The following is an 8,053-nucleotide window of genomic DNA, read 5'->3' on the forward strand; positions in this document are numbered from 1 at the left end:
GTTTTTTTTATCAAAGGGCAGCAGAGACAAGTGATACAGGGACACAGGTAAGGTCTGGCTTAGTGATTATAACAATGCAGTTCAGCATTCAGTAACCCATACTTTTTGTGAATGTGTTTTTGATACTACATTCTGTTGAACACACACACCTCAAAACCGTACCTAAGGAAAATTGGCTCAATTGCAAGAAAAGTAATAGACAGTTATGATATTACATTCTGCATAATTCGTATGCAAAATATTGTGGTTCCCTGCTTTAGTCTGTTGACACATTTCTATACTAAAAATACTTGTGTAGTCCTGTGTCATACCTAAATGTCATATAACTGAATTGTATAGAAACAACTCACCAAAAGTGACTATTGCACAACTGATTTGAAAAAAAACACACCTAGGGGGGGAAACCCCCCCTCGCCATACCTTGCCTTTTACTGAAATGACGCCACTGCCTAGACATCCAACCAACTAACACATCCAACTTTTCTTTAGTTTTTAACCTACTTTCTATCAATTACTCATTATCACGTCCCATATGTAAATATAACCTTATCAATATCAGTGTTCAACCACAGACTATCTCACACCCCACTACAGAACCCGTACAGCTAAAACTAGCACTGTTCAACGTTAGAGCGCTGAAACAAAAATCATTTCTGATAAATGAACTCATAGTAAAACATGGTGTACATTGTATGTTTTTAGTAGAGACATGGTTAGACAATATCACTGGTGTAGCAACACTGATTGAGACCTGCCCTTCCAATTTTAAATTCTATCAATCAAACAGACAGAGTGGGAGGGGAGGCGGAATAGCAGCAATCATCTCCACTCAATTTGTGTGCAATGATATTGACCTGGGAACATTTGTATCATTTGAATACCTTGCTATTGTATTGAAAACAGAAATGCCAGTAATATGTGTGACATTGTATCGACCACCAAGGTACTCGCCACTCTTCATACAGGAATTTTCAGAACTCATATCCATCTGCATTACCAGGTATGATAGAATCATTCTTAATGGAGATCTAAACATTCATATCAACAAAAAGGATGACCCCAGGGGTTGTGAGTTTCTGAACCTACTGGACAGTTTTGGACTGATGCAACATGTTCACGAGGCCACCCACCAACATGGCAACACTCTGGACCTACTAATAACAACAGGGCTAAACATTGAGAATGTATCAGTAAAACAAATTCCAATTTCTGACCATTATTGTGTGTTCTATGGTACAAGCCTAATATTACATAAGACCAGAAGCGAATTCCTAGTTCACAGAAGGCTTCTGGACGCTAGAGCTGAAGCAAAATTCTCTAGTATGATGAAATCATATGACCAATGCAGTGAATCCTCCTTAAATCAGAAAGTGCAAAACTTCCACAGCACCTTGTCAACAGTGTTAGATACTGTTGCCCCTCTGAAGGTTAAAAAGGTAAAAACTGATAGAATCTCTCCATGGTTAAATAAAACCAATGTTAAAGATAACAAGAGAAAATGTAGGATAGCCGAGCGAAAATGGAGGAAATTCAAACTCACAGCTCACTTTAATTTATACAAAGACGCCATGGGCGCATACAATAAGGCAATACAACTTGCGAGAAAGGAATATTTTTCCAAAATGATCTCAGAAAATATGGGTAACTCCAGGGTACTTTTTTCCACCATCGACCGGCTGATTAACATACCACCCCCCCATATACCGCAGCAATCAGCCACAAAATGTGAAGAGTTCGCAGTTTTCTTTAATGAAAAAATATCATTGATTAGAGCAAGCATTACCGCTGATATAGATCTGGCTGTGAGTGAAAACCCATCTGAGATAACTATGGGGGAATTCACATGTATTACATTACCTGACCTCTGTAAGATTGTCTCTGAGTGTAATTCCGCCACCTCCTGCCTCGATCCTATACCAACAGCATTTCTCAAGCGGGTGTTCGATAGTGTCTCAAATCATGTCCTTGAAATCATAAATATGTCTCTTCAAACAGGCACTTTTCCAGATGCATTTAAAACGGCTGTAGTAAAACCACTACTAAAGAAAACAAACTTAGATGTAAACGAACTAAAAAGCTATAGGCCAATATCGAACCTTCCATTTATCAGCAAGATATTAGAAAAGATAGTCTCAGTACAAATAAACTCCTTTCTCAAAGATAATAACATCATGGAGGAATTACAATCAGGTTTCAGAACAAATCACAGCACTGAAACTGCCCTTACCAAAATAGTTAGCGACCTCAGGCTAAACTCCGATGCTGGCAAAGTCTCAATTCTTGTCCTATTGGACCTTAGTGCAGCGTTCGATACGATTGACCATAATATCTTGATCAGTCGTCTTGAAAGACTGGTTGGCTTTTCCGATCATGTACTAAATTGGCTCATAACATACATTAAGGGGAGAAGGTTCTATGTTAAGCTTGGAGACAATGTATCCGAGGAACATGACAGCAGCTTTGGAGTTGCACAAGGAAGCTGCCTTGGTCCATTACTCTTCTCACTATATATGCTGCCCCTCGGGGACATCATTCGAGACCACAATGTATGCTTCCATAGTTATGCTGATGATACACAACTATATATCTCCGCAGAACCAAATAACACTACAGCCATACAGTCCATTACAAATTGTCTGTTAGCAATAAACAAGTGGATGAACAATAACTTCCTAAAATTAAACGAAAGCAAGACCGAAATCCTATTGATCGGCCCAAAAGCGAAAAGGGAAGTGCTGTGTGAAAACCTGGGGAGTCTGTCATCCTATGTAAAGACTGAGGTTACAAGCCTAGGTGTCATCTTGGACTCAGACCTGACCTTTAAGTCTCATATAAATAAGGCCATGAAAACGTCATTCTTCCACCTAAGAAACATAGCGAAAGTAAGACCTTTCGTAAATAAAAAGGATGCAGAGAAACTTCATGCTTTTGTATCAAGTCGGCTTGACTATTGTAATGCACTGTTCACTGGTCTTCCCAAAGCAACCATTGGGAAGCTTCAGCTTATCCAAAACTCTGCAGCTCGATTACTAACTCATACAAGGAGAAGAGAACATATCACTCCAGTCCTGGCCACTCTGCACTGGCTTCCAATAACTCATAGAATTGATTTTAAGGTCCTTTTCCTAACATATAAAGCTCTTAATGAGCAAGGCCCAAAATACATAGCAAATTCCCTAGTTAGTTATCTGCCCTCAAGAACGCTACGGTCATCCACTACAGGTTTACTCGACACGCCCAGAAACCAAAAGAGGATAGGAAGTATGGCATTTGCCAACTATGCCCCAAAACTATGGAACACACTACCAACACACATCAGAAACGCCAGCTCCATACACATTTTTAAAGGAAAATTAAAAACGTACCTATACAGTCTAGCTTACAAATAGTTATGGCTTGGAAAAACCTGATGGATCCATGAGGCTAGGATAAGCCTTGTGGACCCAACTTTTTAGATGAAGGAACGGGTACATACGCACACAATACACGACCACTGATGGATCCGTAAGGCTTGGAAAAGTCTTGTGGACCCAACTCTTTAGATGAGGGAACGGGTACATACGCACACAAGACGCGGCCACTGATGGGTCCATGGGGCTTGGATAAGTCCTGTGGACCCAACTCTGGCCACTGACCACATGAGGGAACGGGTACATACGCACACAATACACGGCCACTGATGGATCCATGGGACTTGGTAAAGCACTATGGACCCAACTATGACCACTGATAAAAACGTAACTACACTAGCGTTATAAGAGCTAAACATTGCTACCTACCATACAAGTGCATTGGTTTAGTGCACTTCCGGTTGCTACTGAGCGGACATGTTTGTGCGGACCTGTTCTCCCAAACTGGTAAGCAAATGACTGTTTTTACGTTATTTTCATTTTTACGTTACTATTATTATTATTATTATTATTATTATTATTATTATTATTATTATTATTATTATTATTATTATTGTTATTATTATTATTATTTTTTTTTTCTTTCTTTTTTTTAAACATTGATCTTAACTGATCACTGTGACTTTATTGCTTTTATCGTTATATATGCCTATATTTGTGTACAGCACTTTGAGCTACATGACATGTATGAAAGGTGCTTTATAAATACTTACTTACTTACTATAGAACTTCATTCTTAGATGCTTCTATAGAAAGTAGGTCAAACAAATAAAAAAAAAGTTTTCTTTGCCCTATAGGGATTTTCTTTTTTTTTTTTAAACCTACTTTCTATAGAAGCAGCTGGGAGGTGCGTTGTTTTAAGTGAGCGTGGGTTATTGAATTGATCAGGCACCCAATGCCGAAAATAAAGCTGTGTTGACGAATGTTTACCAGTTTATAAAAAATGTTTATTAGCAACACCAAGCTTTCAAACCATTCCGTTTCCATGTCCGAAACCCTTGTGCAACTGTGAGTACCTTTGAAATTTCTCTGCGATACTTGCACAACAAACGTTTCGCGGAGGACCAGTTCTTCAGAGTTAATTATGGGATTTTCCAATGGAGGAGCAAGGGACTGTGGATTCACTCTGTGCATCACAGTCACGAAAGGGGCTAGTAGGTCCCCTTTCCCAGTGGCCTATCGCATGACCCTGGATATGCCCTGACACCAGCCGGAACCAGTGTTTGGTTGTCGGCAAGCCGGCAGGAACATTTTCCCCATCTGATATGGTGTGTTCTATTGATTGTACAAACAACAACTTTCTTGTTCTTGTACTGTATGAAAACATTGCTGCCCCTCTCTCTCTCTGTGAGATAAGATCAACATTGGTATATATTTATTTCCAAAGTGCTCCTCAATGTACTTCACAATGTACGCTCACAGGACAAGATTACCTTACATGTTCCTCGGGTTAATTCTTTTTTTTTTATCCACTTTTTCTCCTTATTTTTATATTTTTCTCCCATCACAATTTCGCATTGCCAATTCTCCCCTCCCCTGTCTTGAACGTTGCTAGACTATGCCTCCCACTGGTCGGCTGTAGTGAGGATAGAAGCCTTCCATCACGTGTCCCCCTCCGGTACATGAGGAGGCAGCCTGTCGCATCTTTTCACCAGACAGCACGGACTCTCAGTGGCGAGGAGTAACGCGTGGGAGGCTCACGCTGCCCCCGATACTTTCTGTCTCTGCTGTACAGGCGTCACCCAACCGACCTGTAGGAGTCACTGTCCACAACGTCCAATCCCCACCCATCGACTTTCCACCCGCTACCTCTGCACAATTGAGATAGTATGACGACTGGCCCAAGCCGCAGGCAATGCTGACTCGGGGAGTAGAGACCGGAGTCTCTTGCATTGGTGACGAGCGCAATCTCTGCTACGCCACCCAGCCGCGCCCTCCTCGGGTCAATTCTGAACTCAGAAAGACTGCTTTTAGATTGTGTGCTCCGAAACCGTCGAATAACCCAAAGCTGTAAAGGAATGTGAATCCCTACCCACATTCAAAACCGCTCTTAAAGAGCACCTACAGGAGGCTGGAATTCGAAACTGGCCACCGTAAATGTCCAAACCCCCCCACCCCTCCTAATAGACAGTCTCCTCCCCACCGTATATCTCCCCCCACCATATGTATATTTCTCTCCCACCCACCCACCCACCCCCTCCTAATGTACAGTCTCCTCCCCACCGTATGTATATATTCTCTCCCCACCGTATGTATATTTCTCTCCCACCCACCCACCCCCTCCTAATGTACAGTCTCCTCCCCATCATATATTTATATTCTCTGTTAGGATCTATGGGTAACAGTACTGTATATTTACATATCGTATATGTCAGAAATGTAACAGTACTATATACCTGTATGTCATGTATGTCCCTATGCCATAAATGTCATGATGTCATATATGTTGTGTATGTCATAAATGTCACTATGAATTGAAAATGGGGGACCCTGATGTAAACAAGACAAACGTCTTTCTCTGGTCTGCATCCCCTTAACAATTGTATGTATTGAGCCGTACTGTATTGTACACATTCTGCAATCTGTTAAATAAAGTTTTCATTCATTCATTTGATTGATTGAAAAGTTTATTAACAGATTGCAGAATGGGTACAGTACAGCTCAATACATACAATTGTTAAGGGGATGCAGACCAGAGAAAGACTTTCGTCTTGTTTACATAAGGGTCCCCCATTTTCAATTCATCATATGACACACACGACATACAGATAGACAGTACTACATCTATACATTTATGACATACCAGATTTGCAAATACAGTACTGTTTGTAATACTAAAAAAATCCAGAAAAAGAGTGTATATACATTTGACATAGAAACTGTACATTGGAGGAGGGTGGGGGGTGGTTGGGTGGGTGGGGCTGTACATTGGAGGTGGGGGGGGGGTTGGGTAGGGGGGGGACACACTGTACATTGGAATACTGACATACATTTGACATAGAAACTGTACATTGGAGGAGGTTGGGTAGGTGGGGTGGGGTTGAGTGGTGCTGTACATTGGAGGTGGGGGGTGAGTTGGGTAGGGGGGACGACGACACTGTACATTGGAATACTGACAAAGCCATACTTGGTATTTACTGTACAACTGGGTTAGGACATTTGTAGGGGCCAGTTTCGAATTGCATTCTCTCGTAGGTGTTCTTTGAGAGTGTTTTTGAAAGTGGGTAGTGATTCACATTCCTTTACAGCTTTGGGTAGGGCGTAACATTGTTGTGGCATAATTGCGAAACGTGTTTAGTCCCTTGTTTGAGCCGAATCTGGGTTTTACATGATTTGTGGAGCTCCCTCTGGTGTTGTGATCGTGGTATTCACTGACCCTTGGGAAGTATTTTGACATGTACATGGGTACCTTGGTCGCGTAGTGTATCTTGTAGACCAGGCCCATTGCAAGTTGCTGTACTAGTTTGTTTTGTGATGTTTGTAATTTGGTTTTTAGTGCCTTTGAGGTGCAAGCATAGTCGTAGTACCCTTGAATGAGTGCTCCTGCCAGAGTCTTCAGGGTATTCTTGTTTACCAGAGAGGAGATCCGGTACAAGAATCGAGTTCGTTGGTTGACTTTTTTTATTACATTGGATGCCATTTTGTCACAGGAAAGATTAGCCTCTAGGATGGAACCCAGGTAGGTAATTTCATCTTTCCTTGCGACAATATTGTCACCCACTGTAACTGAGAAGGTTTCAGGTTTCAGGTTTTTATTTAGACTCCACAACATAAACAGATCATTAATCCAGCTTACATTGCTGTCAAGGATAGTAACGTAAAAAAGCCTCTTGACTTATTTCCATCGTTGTCCTTGGGTGTCAAGGATGCTAGAAACACACAACTCATTACAGAATTAATCACAATTATTATCTTTGCATAATAATAATGGCACAACCCTAAATTAATACAAAACAAAGCACATTTGTTGATACAATGTTCATTTATGTCAAAAGTCAGTGAGCTTCAGGAAGCACCCTCGGGGGAGGGAATTTGGGGGATGGGAGGGAGGGCGGAGAGTGGGGGGTGGGAGTTAAGGAGAGGGTAGTGGCTTAGGGTTTTGGGCGTGTGAGGCAGTCGAGGGATCCGCCCCTCCTTCCGTGCACGTCGCCAGTCGTGCTCGTGGGGGGGAGGTTTGCGTGAGGATGGGGAGGGGGGGGGGGAGGCCATCCATCTTATCTTCAGACAGTCAGATACTGTCCCGTCCTTAGTTGCGATGGGTACGGACGTCATAAACCAGGTCTTATCTTGACTTCTTCTCCTCGGCCTCTTTCATTGACCTCGAAACATTCCTTCTTTTCTTCCACAGACTTGAGTTACGTGGCGGGGGGGGGGGGGGGGGGTGGGTTGCAACAGGTTACAATGATTCCTGTAATGCTTTAATTTAATTTAATCCAGATCTTTCATCTTCTTTGTCGCGGTCCTAATGTCCTGCGCGACCCCCAACATTACTTGACCCCTACATTGTTCATCGGCTGTATGTTGAGCGAGCCGCTTTGTCAATTCAATGTGGGCATTTTCCAATCTTGCTACTACTTGAAGGCAGCAAATCCAAATCCAAATTGCGATCGCTCCCCAACCGATCAGGAAGATGACGAGGAGAT

This window comes from Notolepis coatsorum (assembly GCF_963971535.1).
Source record: "Notolepis coatsorum genome assembly, chromosome: 17".
NCBI classification, from domain to species: Eukaryota; Metazoa; Chordata; class Actinopteri; order Aulopiformes; family Paralepididae; genus Notolepis; species Notolepis coatsorum.